At 37.0% G+C, this 18,055-nt stretch overlaps 1 pseudogene; it reads right to left on the bottom strand.

The window, feature by feature from the left end:
- Positions 1-348: 348 nt before the first annotated feature.
- LOC132650827 (zinc finger protein 431-like) overlaps positions 349-18,055 on the bottom strand; it is a 165,797-nt pseudogene continuing 148,090 nt past the window's right edge.

The following is an 18,055-nucleotide window of genomic DNA, read 5'->3' as shown; positions in this document are numbered from 1 at the left end:
CAAATATGGAATGGTTTCACCATGTTAAAAGCACTGTCCATTAGGATTTCTTTCATGAGTGTGAGGATGATTCTGAAGTGCAAAAGTTTTTTCACATTGGTTAAAGTCATATAGCTTCTTTCCAGTATGTTTTCTTTTATGTATTAGGAGATGTTATGTACAAAGGCTTTGCCACACAGTTAATTCATATGGTTTCCCTCCAGAATGTGTTGTTGTCTTAGGAGATGACTGTTATATGCAAAGGTTTTATCACACTAATTATCCTCACCAGGCTTCTCTCCACTGTGTGTTTTTTCATGTTTCCTGAGACAGCTGTGCAAAGGCTTTATCATATTGGGTATATTCATAAGGTTTCTTTCCAGTATGTGTTCTTTTATGGCTTATGAGATTATTATTGAGTGCAAAGGCTTTACCACACTCATTACATTCATAAGGTTTCTCTCCATTGTGTGTTCTTTTATGGCTTATGAGATGACTGTTTTGTGCAAAGGCTTTACAACACTGGTTACATTTGTAAGGCTTCTCTCCAGTGTGTGTTCTTTTATGCCGTATGAGAGTACTGTTATGTGCGAAGGCTTTACACACTGATTACATTCATGAGGTTTCTCTCCAGTGTGTGTTCTTTTATGACTTAAGAGATGATTGTTTCGTGCAAAGGCTTTACCACACTGGTTACATTCATAAGGTTTCTCTCCAGTGTGTGTTCTTTTATGCCGTATGAGAGTACTGTTTTCTGCAAAGGCTTTACCACACTGGTTACATTCATAAGGTTTCTCTCCAGTGTGTGTTCTTTTATGGCTTATGAGATGACTGTTTTCTGCAAACGCTTTACCACACTCATTACATTCATAAGGTTTCTCTCCAGTGTGTGTTCTTTCATGGCTTATGAGATGACTGTTTTTTGTAAAAGCTTTTCCACACTGGTTACACTCATAAGGTTTCTCTCCAGTGTATATTCTTTTATGGCTTATGAGATTACTGTTGTGTGTAAAGGCTTTGCCACACTCATTACATTCATATGGTTTCTCTCCAGTGTGTGTTCTTTCATGGCTTATGAGATGACTGTTTTTTGCAAAAGCTTTACCACACTGGTTACACTCATAAGGATTCTCTCCAGTGTGTGTTCTTTTATGGCTTATGAGATTACTGTTGTGTGCAAAGGCTTTGCCACACTCATTACATTCATATGGTTTCTCGCCAGTGTGTGTTCTTTTATGGCTTATGAGATGACTGTTTTCTGCAAAGGCTTTTCCACACTGGTTACATTCATAAGGTTTCTCTCCAGTATGTGTTCTTTTATGCCGTATGAGCTGACTGTTTTTTGTAAAGGCTTTACCACATTGATTACATTTGTAAGGCTCCTCTCCAGTGTGTGTTCTTTCATGGCTTATGAGAACAGTGGTATGGTGGAAGGATTTACCACATAGAGTGCGTTTAAAAGGTTTCTCTTCAGTACGACTGCTTTCATGCCTGCAAAGATAATTGGCACATGTGAAATATTGACCACAGTCATTTGATTACACTAGTAAATATATTTATCTATATGAATGAATTTTATAATTTGGTCTAATGATAAAGAAGAATCAAATCTTAAACTTTTATTATTTTATTTACATTCATGGCATTCCCCTTCATTATGGGTATTTTTGAAGATCTCTGTGATGGTAAGAACATTTATTATGTGGTTCACTTTTATAGCATCATTTTTCTATAAGAGGTTTTCTCGTGTATATGAAGAGTATTGTAATGATACAGAGTTTTACCAAAGCAATCCCATTCACAAATTTTTGTATGGTATGAATGACACTTCATTTACAAAGTGAGCCAGGACAAGCAGAAGAAGTTCCAAATTTCTAGTATTCATAGGTATTTTCAGCAGTATGATTTTGCTGATGAATTCTCAGTGAAGTTGCAAAACCAATTAACTGTTACCTTTTATCACAGTCAGAAAATCTACTCAAAGTGGGGACTTCTACAAAATTAATTATTCTTGGAGAAACACAGGTACACTGCTTCTTTCAATATCTCTATGCTCATGTGTCTTATAAACATTGTGACATATGATATACCAATTTAAATTACAAGAATAATAAAAGATTCCCACATTGAATTAACACGTTTTTTTTTTTTTTGTTCATCATAGACATGTCATATAGGGATTAAGGTTTCTCCATAATTATATTCTTGACTTTCATAACCTGCTCCTTTCACTAAACTTTACAGTGTCACTACCTGAATATGTGTAACACTGGTTGTACTATGAAATATCTGCTCATTAGAAGGTTTTGAAACATAGTGATCACCTATTCAATGTGTATACCTCTTACAATATCTGAGTAGATAGAATGAGACTAAACAGATTGGCAGTTTAACTCAGTAGCTGTAATGTCTATATGATTTCAATGGTATTTTCTGTTACAACATTATTTTATTTTCTTCTATCTTCGGGGAGTGCCTTGCCAATACAAATCAGATACCTGACATTGAGGTACGTGGAATTATGAGATTTTAATGATCATCAGTACACTTAAAGCAGTGCTCTTTTTACACTGTTGCTTTTCTTTAAAACCTCCTGGACACAGCCAGGTGTGCTGGTACATTCCTTTAATCCCAGCATTTGTGGAGGCAGAAGCAGGCAGATCTGTGTGATTTTGAGATCACATTGTTCTAACAAGCAAGTCTAAGTCAAGCCACAGCTACACAGAATAAAAAAACTATTTCAAAAACAGAAAATAAAAAGCAGTCAACAAACAAACAAACAAAAAAAAAAAAAAACCAAACTTCCAGGACACATTAAAATTTCTTAAGATTCATATCTATATCAGTGTGCACATAAAGTTACCTTTTATTACTTGTAGAACTTTGAAAATGTTCTTCAATGGTATGGTCTTCCAAATTGTATCCTAAAATAGAGTACCAGAAAATATATATGACTGGAAATATCATATTATTATTAAAGCAAAACTTAAATCACTATCTTCTATGACCCTTAGAACCATGCCTGATTTAGTCACCTCATTCCTCCTCATTCTCAATTGGAATCATAGAAAAGGATAAATAACAAAGTAAGACTTGTCTCCTTATTTTAAAAGTGAAAGAAAATTTGCTGTCTTACCTATAGCAGTGAGGTTTTTACAGGTCTCTAGCATCAAATCATTGTAGAGTTGTTTCTGTGATGGTTCCAGCAAAGCCAACTCTTCTTGGCTGAATTTCACATGCACATCATTGAAGGTCACTGAATCCTAAAATATGCCATGCATTTGTACAACAGAAAGAGTAGCAACAATATTAATTTATACTTCATTGGCAATAGAATCATATAATTCTAGTGCTGCTTCCATTTATTTTCTGACACAGAAGTGCTAGTGTTAGATAGTTGGGTGTTGTGCATGAGGTGAACAAGAGGAGAAGAAAAAGCTTAAAGGTTAGATTGTAAGGAAAACCAAAGGCATGCTTTGGAAACCTTTGTTAAAGGTGTTTCATTAGTTTGTAAGGCATGAATATGAATTAGACATTAGTTGGGTTCTTGAGTAATGTATGAATCATCTTTAGTTACTTGGGCAAGTAGGTCAGGACCCTGTCATGAGACAGGTAGAAGGAAAAAACACAGTCATCATATTTTATCTAGCAACAAATGAGATGTGGCTATCAGGTGACAGTGAACAGATGGGTGGTGTCAGTCAAAAGACAACATGGCACTGGATATCATGTTTTGACCAGGGATCAGAGATGTGGCATACCAGTATATGAAAATGGGGGCTCATATATTTGTGGAGGGGAAATTGTACTACAGTGAATAGATGGATAAAAATAATGTGAGTGGCAAGCAACAATAATCATAGCTGATAACATCATATTTCTGAGTTCCCAGACAAAAGAAAAGGCATAGAACACATGATTATTCTTTGATCATTGTTTTGTATATTTTCCTTTTTAAATCATGTATAGGCTATAGTTTAAAATAAAGATTAAAACTTTTCTATTAAAAAATAAGTGTGAATGTTATCACTAAGTCATTTTAGAATAAAACGGAATAAAAAAGTTTAACTGTGCCATATCTGAATAGGATAGAGGTTTGGAATACTCATGGCAATTAATGTGGACAAAGACAAACAGAGAGAAGAGAGCAAAATAGAAAGAGAGAGACAGAGACACACAGAGAGAAATTAACAGATGAACAGTACTAAGTACACATCAGAGAAATATGAACAGTTACTAACTACAAAAAAAATGATGGACAAGCTGGGTATATTCTGTCATGCCTTTAATTCCATCACTCAGGAGGCAGACACAGGTATATATTATTTAATTGGATGCCAGCATGATCTATACAAAGAGTTCTAGGACAGCCAGACCTATATAGTAAGACAGAGTCACCCCTTTAAATCAATAAAACAAACATAAAACATGGAAAGAACTGAGAGGTGTTTACTGAAGCTTCTACAAGGAATTATACATTCACTCCAGTTGTGTATTCAATTTTCAGAAATCTACAATGCCCTAGCTTAAACTGTAACTTTAATAAGATCTTACTAAAAGGAATGCATGTTTAAATAGCTAAAAATAGAAAGATGAAAATATTAGCAATGTAAATGATGATATATGTAAGCAACATAAGACAGGAGAGATGGCTCAGCAGTGAGGAGCTCTTGCTGCTCTTGCAAATAATTGGTCTGAAATGTCAGTGTTTAACTGGGACCCACTATTATCAATTGCTATAAGTTCATAAGTTCTGAACACATCTTTGGACTCCTGTGACGATCAGGCACACAAGAGGTTCATATTCATGACTTCAATCAAAATACTCATATTCAGTAAAAATTAAAAACAGATTCCAGATGGTAGGGCTGATTGCATACTGATCAGTGGGGTAACAGAGACTGCACAGTGACAAATAGTTGGAACAGTTGGTCCCTAAACAACATTGACTGTGTTTACCAGGTGATAAGAAACCCAATGATGAGAAAAACAATTGGGTTCAACCTCAGAGCACCCAGCTAATCCCTGGAAAATTTCCTGGGCTGTTTTGGCAGGAATAAAGTTTTCAAGAAAATAGACCCAAGAAGTGTGTCCTGATCACCTTCCCAGGCTGAACTGTGTGCCCCAGAGCACAAGAGACTGGGAGTCCCACTCTCAAGAAAAACCCACAGGGAAGGAAGCAAGTGGGACTGACTGAATGTCATCCAGTCTATCCATGGAAAAGGTCCTGTAGACTTGCAGGTGCACAGCAGCCAGCCCTGAGTGGGACTTCAGCCGCCAGACCCACGTAACCAACTCTCCATCACAGACAGAACTGTGTGCCCCAGGGAACTAAAGGATGGGTTTCCCTGTAGAAAGAAAACCCCACAGGGAGGGAAACAGCAGGTCCCAGCTTAGAGCACTCAGCTGACCCTCCCACCACCACTACCACCACCACTACCACGACCACATATGGGAATATTATCGGAAAAATTTTCCAGGTTCCTGTCCAGTCACCAGCTTGGAGCCACCATTCGCAAGCAAGTGCCTATGCACTCTACACCCCCCAACAGTACAGACTGGATCTTTCTGTTGGGAGAAAACGCAAAGGTGGGGGAAATATCTGGCCCTACTTTAGGACACCTAGCTCCAGAAAAGTTTCTGGTTATCTACAGGCTCCAGACTCTAGCCTCCTGCTGTACACATGAGAGTGGTGCTCACCTGCCACTGATTACCACCTGGGTACTGGGGCACAGAGCTCCAAAATCAGACCTACAGAAGCCTGGGTTCCCTGAGAACAACCCCCAGATACTGCTCCAAGGGACAACCAGTTATCCCTAACTAAACTGACCAAACCATGGGGTTTGCTCACTAAATTTACAGCAAGAACCCCAGCATCAGGGCAGCTGTCTCCAGGATTTCTCTGGGTGAGAAGAGAGCCCCCTTGACTAACATGGAAAATTTCCACTAACGTCTGTATGCCTAAGGTGAGCTGTGACAATTCCTGAAAAACACCTGTCATTCAGTGACCGTACCCCAAAAGCTAAGGAAGCCTCCTTTGAAAAAATTTTCTTCCTGCCAAAGGGATTCTCCTTCTCCCCAGCACAGGATTCTAGGAACCACCAGAAACTAACACCCAACACCTAAGATAGCCAAATGGATAGAGGCCAGCATAAAAGCTCAACCAACAAAAGACAGAGCAAAATGGCATCTCCAGAACCCAGTTATCCAGGAGCAAGCAGCCCTGGATACCGCAGCATAAAAAACAATTTCAGGCCAATTTCCCTTATGAACATTGATGCAAAAATACTCAACAAAATACTTTGCAAACCCAATAAAAGAACACATCAAAGATATCATCCACTACAACCAAGCAGGCTTCATGGCAGGTATGCAGGGGTGGTTCAATATACAAAAATCCATTGATATGATCCACCATATTAACAAATTGAAAGAAAAATAAACACATGATAATCTCCTTAGTTGCTGAAAAAGCATTTGAAAAAATCCAGCATCCATTCATGTTTAAAGTATTGGAGAGATCAGGGATAAAGGGCACATACCTAAACATAGTAAAGGCAATATACAACAAGCCTATAGCCAACATCAAGCTAAATGGAGAGAAAATTAAAGCAGTCCCACTGAACTCAGGGACAAGGCAAGGCTGTCCACTCTCTCCATATCTCTTCAACATAGTTCTTGAAGTCCTTACTAGAGCAATAAGACAATTAAAGGAGATCAAAAGAATACAAATTGGAAAGGGAGAAGTCAAAGTATCAATATTTGCAGATGATATGATAGTATACCTGAATAACTCCAAAACTTCTACTAGGGAACTTCTACAGATGATAAACAGCATCAGTAAAGTGGCTGGATACAAAATTAATTCATAAAAAATTTAGCCCTCCTGTATACAAAAGATAAAAGGGCTGAGAAAGAAATTAGGGAAACAACACCCTTCGCAATAGCCTCAAAGGACATAAAGTACTTTGGTGTGACCATAATCAATTAAGTCAAAGACCTGTATGAAAAAACTTCAAGTCTCTGAAGAAAGATTAGAAGAAGATATCAGAATATGGAACTATCTGATACTCATGGCTTGGCAGAGTTAACATAGTAAAAATGGACATCTTACCAAAAACAATCTACAGATTCAATGCAATTTCCATCAAAATACCAACAGAATACTTTACAGACCTTGATAGAAGAGTTCTCAACTTCATATGCGATGCAATGAAAGCAGTCCTAAGAGGAGTTTGAATAGCAACAAAGGCCATCATAAGCTATTGGAGACATCTCATACAAGCAACTTAATGGTATACCTGAAAGACCTAGGAAAAAAGAAGCAGACACACCCAGCAAGAGTAGACCACTAGGAAAAACCAAACTCAGGGCTGATATCAATAAATTAGAAACAAAGATAATAATTCAAAGAATCAACGAAACCAAGAGCTAGTTCTTTGAGAAAATAAAAAACACAGACAAATTCTTAGCCAAACTAAGTAAATGGTAGAAAGATACTATCCAAACCAACAAAGTCTGAAAGAAAAAGATATAATAGACACTGAGAAAATCCAAAGAACCATTACCTTTTATGTCAAAAGCCTATATGCCCCAAAATTTGAAAATCTAAATGAAATATACAATTCTATTTAAAATCCACTTAGCAAAGTTGAATCAACATCAGGTAAAGATATTAAATAGTCTTATAGTAAATAAGGCAATAGAGGCATCCATCAAAATACTCCCAACCAAAAAAAAAAGCCAAGGGCCAGATGATTTCAGAGCAGAATTCTACAAGACCTTCAAAGAAGAGTGAATACTGATATTCTCCAAATTATTTCATAAAATAGAAATGGATGCAACATGACCAAATTCCTTTGGTGAGACCACAGTCAACTTGATAAATCCTCAAAGATCCCCAAAAAGAAAGAGAACTTCAGACCAATCTCTTTTATGAACAATGATGTAAAGATACTCAATAAAATACTTGCAAACCAAATCCAAGAACATATCAAAGGTATCATCCACCATGACCAAGTAGGCTTCATCCCAGGCATGCAAGGGTGGTTAAGTATATGGAATCCATCAATGTAATCCACTGTATAAACAAATTGAAAAAAGCCATTTTGTTAGATGCTGAAAAAGCATTTGACAATATCCAACAGTTATTCTTGTTTAAAGTCTTGGAGAGACCAGGGACAAAGGCACATATCTAAAAAGAGTAAAGATAGTATACAGAAAATATACAGAATATATACAGAATAGTATATAGCTAACATCAAACTAAATGAAAAGATTGTTAAGTCAATTCCACTGGACTTGGGGAAAAGACAAGGCTACACACTCTCTCCAAATCTCTTCAATACAGTACTCAAAGTCCTATCTAGGGCAATAAGACAAGTAAAGGAGATTAAGGGGATACAAAGTGATAAGGAAGAAGTCAAAGTATCTCTATTCACAGATGATATGACAGTATACAAAAATGACCCCCAAAATTCTACTGTAGGGAACCTCAAAAAAATACACTCCTGGATGCCAAAGACAAATGGACTGAAAAAAAATAGGAAAATAACACCCTTCACAATAGGCAGTAAAAAAAAATGTATTTTGGTGTTATCCTCAACAAGCCAGTAAAAAGCCTATATGAACAACAACAACAACAAAACCAAAAACTTCAAGCCTCTGAAGAAAGAAATTGAAAAAGAAACCAGAAGATAGAAATATCTCTCGTGCTCATGGATCAGTAGGACCAACATAGTAAAAATTGCCATCGTAACAAAACAATCTACAGATTCAATGATATTCCCATCAAAATATCAACACAATTCATTAAAGAACTTGAAAGAACAATTCTCAGCTTCATATGGAAAAATAAAAAAGCCAGAATAGCTAAAACAATCCTGTACAATAGGAGATCTTCAGGAGGTATCACCATTCTTCATCTCAAGCTCTATTATAAATCAATAGTAATAAAAACTGCATGGTACTATAATAAAAACAATTAGTGGATCAATGGAATTGAAGTGAAGACACATAAATAAACCCACACACCTATGGCCACTTGATTTTTGACAAAGAAGCCAAAACCATGCAATGGAAAAAGGACAGCATCTTCAACAAACAGTGCTGGTCTAACCTGAAGTTTACATGTTGAAAAATGAAAATAGATCCATATTTATCACCCTGCACTAAACTGCAGTCCAAGTTGTTCAAAGACCTCAACATAAAACCAGATACACTAAATCTGTTAGAAAAAAAAGTGGGAAAGATCCTCGATCTCATTCGCATAGAAGGTAACTTCCTCAACAGAACACCAAGAACACTGGCTCTAAGATCAAGAATTAATGAATAGGATCTCATGAAACAAAAAGCTTCTATGAAGCAAAGAACTCTGTCAATAGAACAAAATGACCGCCTACCGACTGACAAAAGATCTTCACCAACCCTTCATACAACTGAAAGAGCTAAAAAACAATATATATAAAGAGCTGAAGAAATTAAACTCCAATAATCCAAATAATCCAATTTAAAAATGGGGTACAGAACTATACAAAGATTTCTCCACAGAGGAATATCAAATGGTGGACATTAAATGCTCAATATCTGTAGTCATCATGGAAATGCAAATGACATTCCATCTTAAACCCATCATGGCTAAGGTCAAAACCTGAAGTGACAGCAAGTTAGTGAGAATGTGAAGAAAGGAACACTCCTCCATTGCTGTGGGAGTGAAAACTTATACAACCGCTTTAGAAATCAATCTGATACTTTCTCAGACAATTAGAAATAGTGTTACTTCAAGACCCAGCTATACCATTTCTGGGCATATATCAAAAAGATGCTCCACCATTCAACAAAGATATTTGCTCAACTGTGTTCATAACATCTATATTCATAATAGCCATAATAGGGAAACAAACTATATGTCTCTCAACCAAACCATTGTTTTACAGAAATTGTGGTACATTTACACAATGGAATGCACCTCGGGTATTAAAAAAAAAAGGAAACTATAAAATTTTCAGGCAAGTAGATGGAACTAGAAATGATCATCCTAAGTGAGTTATTCCAAAACCAGAAAGACATGCATGGTATATACTCATTTGTAAATGGATAATGGTCATAATATAGGATAAACATACTACAATTTATAGACCTAAAGAAGCTAAATAAAAAGGAGGACCCTATGGAGGATGCTTAATTCTTATGCAAAAGTGCATATAAAATCGACACCAGAAGTGACTGAGGAGAGGGAAGAGGATGAGAGCCTAACATACATATCCTCCAAAAGACGCCCAGCAGGGGTTCGAAACAGATGCTAAGATTCACAGCCAAACTTTGGGTAGAGCACAGGGAATCATAGGAAAGAGTGAGAGGATAGAATGTAGAAAGACCCAGAGCTGGCAGGACCTCCATAAGAAGACCAACAAGGACAAAAAATCTGGGCCCATGGGGACTTGCAGAGATTGATGGACCCACCAAAGACCATTCATGAAGAGGAAACAGACCCCTGCTCAGATGTAGCTGATAGGCAGCTCAGTCTCCATGTTTGATCCATAGTAAGGGGAGAAGGTGCTGGCTTTGACATGGACTCTGTTGTGTGCTATTTGATCATTTCCCCGTGGTGGAGGGGCATTGCTATGCCACAGAGGAAGAGGATGCAGGAAGTCCTAGTGAGACTTGATAGGCTGGTTTCAGATGGTAGGAGAGGAGGGTTCCCTGTATCTGAGATATAGGAAATGGGATAAGGAGGAAAAAAATGGAGGGTGAGACAAGGAAGAGTCAAGGGAGAAGATTACAATTGGGATGTTAAGTGGATAAATTATTTTTTTAATTTAATTAAGTTATTTATTACAATGTGTTCACTTTGTATCCTTGCCATAGCCCCCTCCCTCATCTCCTGCCAGTCCCACCCACCCTCCTTCTTCTGCTCCTATGCCCTTTCTCTAGTCTCCTAATTGGGGAGGGATTCCTTCCCTTCTAGATTATCAGGTCTCATCAGACCTCATCAAGGTCATCCTCTGTGGCCTTGCAAGGTTGCACCACCCAGGAGGAGGTGATCAAAGACTCAAGTTCATGTCAGAGAATAAATAAAAAAAAAACAATTTAAATTAAAAATAAATTAAATGTGAATAAAACAAACAAAATTAAAATAAAACAAATACAACTGGTAAGAAGAGCGTCACACACCTACAATTCAATGACTTGGAAAGCTCAGATAGTGTTAGTGTCATAAATAAAGGGCATCCTAAGAAATTAAATATACTCCCTGCCAAATTTCAAATGCAAGATGTTGATGAAGATCAACACAATAACCTATGCTTACATATACAAAACAAAAGAAAATAAATACCTAAAACTCTATATTCCATGCTCAGCAGCCAATGATGGTGATGTTGATGCCAGGCATGTTGGCCTAGATTTAAGCCCAACACTTGACTTGAGTTAGAGCTGTTAAGTTCAAAACCAGCCTGGTCTACATACAAACTTTCAGGAAACATCCAGGAACTCTGGGACATTATGATAACACAAAACATACTAATAATCAGATTAGAAGAAGAAGGATGAGATCAAAGTTCCAGAAGATATTTTCAACAAAATCATACAAGAAAAATTTCTTAACCTAAAGAAGATGTCTATGAAGGCACAAGAAGCATAAAAACACCAAAGAGACTGGACCAGAAAAGAAAGTCCTCTTAGCACAGAATAATCAAAATACAAAACATGCAGAACAAAGAAAGAATATAAAAAGCTGCAACTGAAAACAAAAACAAAAACAAACCAAACTAACCAACCAGACAAACCAAACCAAACAAAACAAAACAAAAAATAACCCACAAAAACCAACCAAAAAAAAAAGAGGCAGATCTATTGGAATTAATCCTGTATTCTCAGTAAAAATGCTAGAAGTTGAACAGCTTAGACAGAGTGCTTCTGACTCTAAAAAACTACAGAAGCCAAGACAAATTACTAACCATGCCCAGAAAGTTTCAATCAGCAAATGAAGAAAAATAAGATGTTTCATGATAAGGTCAAATTTAAACAATATGTATCTATAAATATAGCCCAACACAGGGTGCTAAAACCACCACCACCGCCACCACCAAAATACCAGGATTTACAATCACTGTTTGTTGATATCTCTTAATACCATTGACCCAAATTCACCAATAAAAAGACACAGGCTCACAAAAATGGATGATAAAACAAAATCCACCCTTCTTCTAAATACATCAAACACAGCTTCACATCAAGATAGACATTATCTCAAGGTAAAGGGTTGGAAAAGATATTCCAAATAAATGAATTAGAATATCAAGCTTGTAAAGCAATTTTAATATCTAACAAAACAGACTTCAAAATCAACTAATCAAAAGATGGCAAAAGACATGACATATTAAAAAAACATCCAGCAATATAACATTTCAATACTTAACATCAATGCCCCTAACCTAAGAGCACCCAAGTTATAAAAGAAACACTTCTGCAGCTGGCATCACATCCTGGCCCTCATAAACCGATAGGAGAAAACTTCAATATATCACTCTCACCAATGGACAGGTCCTCCTGACCAAACTGAACAGAGAAATGGTCCAGATAACTGACATCAAAACACTACCCAAATGATGTTTACAGAACATCCACCCAAACAAAAAGATTGTTCTCTCTTCTCAGCAACACATATATTGTTCTCCATAATTGATGATATACTTGAACTGTGGAAGTCTCAAAAGATATAAGAAACTTTCAATAACCTCCTGCATCCTATCAGACCACTAAGGTTTAAAGCAGCACATCACCAATAACAAAAACAATAGAAAGCTTAAAAACTCATAAAAATTGAACAACACTCTATTAAATAAAAATTGGATCAAAACTGAAATAAAGAAATTAAAGACTTTCTAAAAGTCGATGAAATGAATACATAAGATATCAAAAGTCATAGTACACAACGGAATTGTTGACCAGAAGACAGTTCATACCACTAAGTACATTCAGAAAAAATAATCAGAAAGATCTCTTAGTAGCAACTTAACAGCACACCTACATACTCTAGAAAAAAAATGAAGTAAACAAAACTAAAAGGAGTAGACAGTGAGAAATTACTGAACTATGTCTTCACTGGTAAAACCAAATGTTACCACAGGAAAAGAAAGGAGGATCCTAACAAAATTGATAATGATTAGATTTTAATAGTGGAGATCTCCTGAATAAGCAGAGGTAACTTTTCATCAGACAGTGTGGTCATTCACTCCAAACTAACTTAATAAAGACTGAAGTTTTTTTTCTTAAATAAAAAAGATACTTTTGTTGTTTCATATTAAAAACAGTTAAGAGCTTTAAAAAGTTTTAAGTAAATTCTAAGGTATAAATTTTTTGAGTTGGAATAATTTGGAGTGACTATAACATATCTGAGCAGCATGGTGATAGACCATGCATTTAATCCCAGAAGAGACAAGCAGTTCTATATTAATTAGTTGTTTTCTAAATTCAGGAGTTACAATGACAGGGTGTTGGTGGTTCATAGCCTTAATCCCAGCATTTGGGAGGCACGTGCCTTTTCATACCACCTGGGAGGCAGAGGCAGGCACACAGGATTTACACTGATTTTATTTAAAAGCTGCTTGTAAAAGGCAGGCTGAAAATCAAAGTGAATATCCTTTATTATCTAGAAATAAATACACTTTAAGGTATATTTGGAAACTTTCAAAGATTTTTTTAACTTTAATTGAGATATTATACTTTTTCTATTTCGAAAAAACCATTTTGCTCTATAAAAGATATAACATGCCTAAAAAGCTACAACCCTCACCCCAGAATTAGGGATGGGGCAGGGTTTTGATTTAATCTTTTCAGGAGAATAAAATCATCCAACTAAAGAATATGGAGACCACTGGACACATGAAACTTCTGAAGAAAATGACAGATCACCAAAAAAATGTGAAAAGAGAAGGAGTAAACTGGCCAACTGGTATCACTCACCTTCATGTTATCTCTTCTGTCTTCTACAGATATAAGTGCAAATTGTCTTTATGTGATTGCTAAAGAACAATCCAAAATCTCTATCTCATATCAGAAAAGCCACCTGGTAAGAAACAGAGGAAAACAGAAAAATAAGGGATGATTCCATTGCCATGAATCTCATAATCTTCTGGCATGATGTGACTTCTGTACTTACCAGAAACTTCAATAACCAATATGTGTACAGTGTTTGTGAAAGAATGAGAGGGTGGGAGAAAAAGCCAAAAACATAATCCTAAAATATAGTCAAGTTTACATGAAAACACATAAGGAAACTCTAACATGAAGAATATGCACTGGACCAGAGATACCTTTGATTTTCTAATTAATACAAATTAAATAAACACAGATTTCCCAACTGTTATAAGACAAACACAAAGTGACACCTAAACTGTTATATTTCTGACCCTCCAGCTACTACTAATCTCCTTTACAGAGAGTCCTTCTGCTCTGGAAGTCTTTTGGATAATGAAGGTGATCATAAAGATGGGCTATGGCTTGCAGTCCCTCATGTACCCTTGTGGGTTCACGCACAGCCCAGCCCTTTCTGACACTCACACACACAAAAATGTTGGAGAATAACTTAGTATCTGTTTCCTGCTGCATGAATTATGTAACAAGATATGGAATCTGCCCTATCCACTTATTTAAAACCAGGCACCCCTGACAAAATTCTGCATCTCAGAAATTCCTTTTGTACCCTGGAATTGAATTTCCCTAAACCACGCCATTATGACTGGTGACAGTTCAAAGGTTTAAAAAACATAATCAAGTATTGCTGAAAGATGACCACCACCACCTCTTTTCTTCTAGTTTCAAAATGATTTGTAAAATCTGTTACACAAAGCAGTATGTGGAATACAACATTCACCATTTCTAGAAATGAGACCTTCAGTTTTCCTATCTGTCCACTGCAAAGCCAATACCTGTGTGTGCACACTAGATAGTGATATTATAAGCACCACAACTTTCTACTGCCCAGGCCGCAAAATCCTCACTTCTCTGGACAATAAACACACAGGAAGGGTTGGAGGCCAAGGGTCTCTGCTGAGATCACCACATGGAGACCAACAGAACCACAGCCTGAACCACAGTCTGAACTACAGTCCATCTCGTTCAAAACATATCAGGCTGTGATACCTCAGCAGCCTGCTCTTCCTGGCCTGGGGACAATGACCCCACACTCAGCATGACATGGCCTCTGGTCTCACTCACAGCTCTTTAGAGCTACATCAGAGGAAAATACCAGAACAAAACCATAAACTACCTCCCACTGTTTCTCCTGACTGCTACGCCTGCCCAGAGTCCCTCATTAGCTTTTAACAATAGAGCTGAGTCTCAGGACAGTAGTAGCTCCTCTACCAATGGATCAATGATCAAATAATGCAGATAGCAGAGGCATTCTAGCTTTGCCCCAACCCCTATGGGCACACAGAACCTTAGTGTTGTTATAAAAGAATGAAAATCCCAAATATTCAATTTTAAAACCTGATAGCGCAGAGAGGCAGAGAAAGCATCCATCTGACCTTCCTACTTACCTCACCTCCAGGAGGAAAAAGCCCCAAAAGCTCACCAGTTCAGATGACAGCTCAGAGGGGATAGGCCAAAGGAACCTAAGGCCGAAGGCTTTCTAGCTCAAAGCTCAAAAAGCCCAAAAGCTACCAAGCTAAAACTCCTTCCACTTTTACACTCTGTCTTAAATACATTTCAGCTGAAAGTTCGACTTACTCTTTAATCCCTGTCAGCTGGTTTATTGCTTTGCCTCTTAACCTAGGGGTAACATTATTTAATCCTGTGCACAGAGAGCTTTTGAATTAAAGGTATGTTCCAGGGCTGACAGAATCATATCATAATCACCTGTTTAGAATGGACAGTCAGTCCTTGGAATTAAGGTTTGTGTTAGGTTTCAACCATACCAAACAAAGCACAGGTTTTTACAGTTCACAATCTAAGGGATCACACTGGTATCAAATATCTTGCAACACCCTCATCTTGGAAATGTTTTAAAATTCAATCTTCCACTCTCCCAGGGCACCTGTTCATTTTCCAAGATACAGGTAATTTATGTTACAAACTCAGTGTCCAGTGCATTCATCTCTACCTCATAGTTGGGAAGTCCTTCAGCCAAACTTCAGTCAAAGCCAAACAGTAACTGAAGAGCTTAAGATAGCCTGAATATAACTCCATTTTGAAATAAAGATCTTGACTGGGAACTGAATTCAGGCACCAGGAAATATCACAGAATATACACCTGGTAGAAAACAAAGTTAACTCTCCTAGCAACAGCCTCCAGGAAATATAACAGAATAAATGCTTCATAGAAAATAGAGACAAACTCCCTGGCAATAATCAATGGGAATCGGTTGAGAATCGAGTGGGAAAATTCTCCCCAATGTTTCAGATATGGTTTAGAAAAATAGCCATTGTGATTATATGCCTTAGCCATTGTGATTGTGTGCCTCAGAAAAGGTCACCCTTCCCTGCTAAACTTCACCCAATTCTGTAACACCAAGGCTTGTGCCCCCCTGCTTGCTGCCATGGAAACCCCTGGCTCCCAGACTTTCCCTTTAAAAATTCTGTTCACTCAGAGCTCGGGGTCCCACTTCTCTACTGCTGCGCTAGTGAGACTTGGGTTCCGAGTTCAATCGCTCTCATAAGAAAGCTCTCTTGCAATTGCATTGAGTCATTTCCTGGTCGTCTCTGAGGGTCCTGTGAACCTGGCATAATATTTGGGGGCTCATCCATCCAGGATACCTCAAGAACTCTAGGACTCCTGGCCTGGGTTGGAGTGTACTTACCTCTTTAGGTTTACTGTGGTGAATGTTAAGGGGAACGGGAACACCCACAATCATGCATGCCATGTCTTCAATGTCTTATGTATTGTTGACAAGCAAGCACTTGAGAACGACTATAAAGTTATACTCCAAGAAACTTACACTTGGTGGAAATTCAACTTTCAGGAGTTAGCATGGCACCTCTTCATTTTTCTAGTTCCTCCTGTACCCTGTTATTTTCAGGTATTTCAGACTAAACAAAAAGCATCTTTTCAGGCTGGAAATGGACTGTAGTTTTCAGGTTAGATATAGCAGTAGCATAAAATTCGTTCAGTGGTGAACTATACTTATCTGTGTACATTATTAAAAATATCAAGATTGCAACATGTTTATATTCATGAATGGACTTTCATGTATTATAGGGATTTTATGTGGATAATTCACAGTATGATTGCTTAAAACTCTTTCAAAAATTTACTGTTATTTCACCCATTTCCTTCTTTTATATTTATCCTCCTTCATAATTAGAGTACCTCCCCTGGTTTATCCCAATCGGATCAATTGTACCTGCCATTGTATTGCTTACCCACCATGCGTTCTTGTTTCTACAGTTATTCCATGATGAATACTCACAAACCAACATTTGGAGCTAGATGCCCCAGAGTAGAGAATGAAAGATATTTGTCTTCTGGATATGGATTACCTAAATTATGTATTTTTTTACTTACATCTATTTATATATAGATATTTATCATGTTAAACATATTTATGAGTTTACATTTCCTACATATTGTGAACAGAATAGCAATGAAGGTGACTGAGCAAGTGTTTGTAGAGTGGGATGTTGAGTCATTTTTACATATGACAAGGAAAAGAGAGCAGAGACAGGCAGCAGATTTATAATTTCTCTTTAGAAAATTCTCTACTCTGATTTCTGGAATGGCTCAACTGTTTAAAAAACACACCACCAACCCCTTTCCAGAAACTGATTCTCATGCTTGGACTATAGAAGAATCTCAGATATCACCCAAAGCCCTGTATATAACAGGGCTAAAAACTCCCTAAAATAACAAAGAAAACAAGTATTTGTTCATGTACTATTTATCTCAATTACTTTCATGTAATTACATTTTGAATATGTATATTGTCCAAAAATTAATAAATAACATGCATAACTTACTAAAATGTGTTTTCAGCAGCAGCTTTTATTCTAAAATAGAATGTCTGTGATTGTTTGACAAAGTGAGGAGCTCTTTTGTTTGTTTAAATATACATTTAAGAAAAAGTTACTTAAAAGT

Source organism: Meriones unguiculatus (genome assembly GCF_030254825.1).
Source record: "Meriones unguiculatus strain TT.TT164.6M chromosome 13 unlocalized genomic scaffold, Bangor_MerUng_6.1 Chr13_unordered_Scaffold_33, whole genome shotgun sequence".
NCBI lineage: Eukaryota > Metazoa > Chordata > Mammalia > Rodentia > Muridae > Meriones > Meriones unguiculatus.
This window is presented reverse-complemented; position numbering and strand designations above follow the sequence as displayed.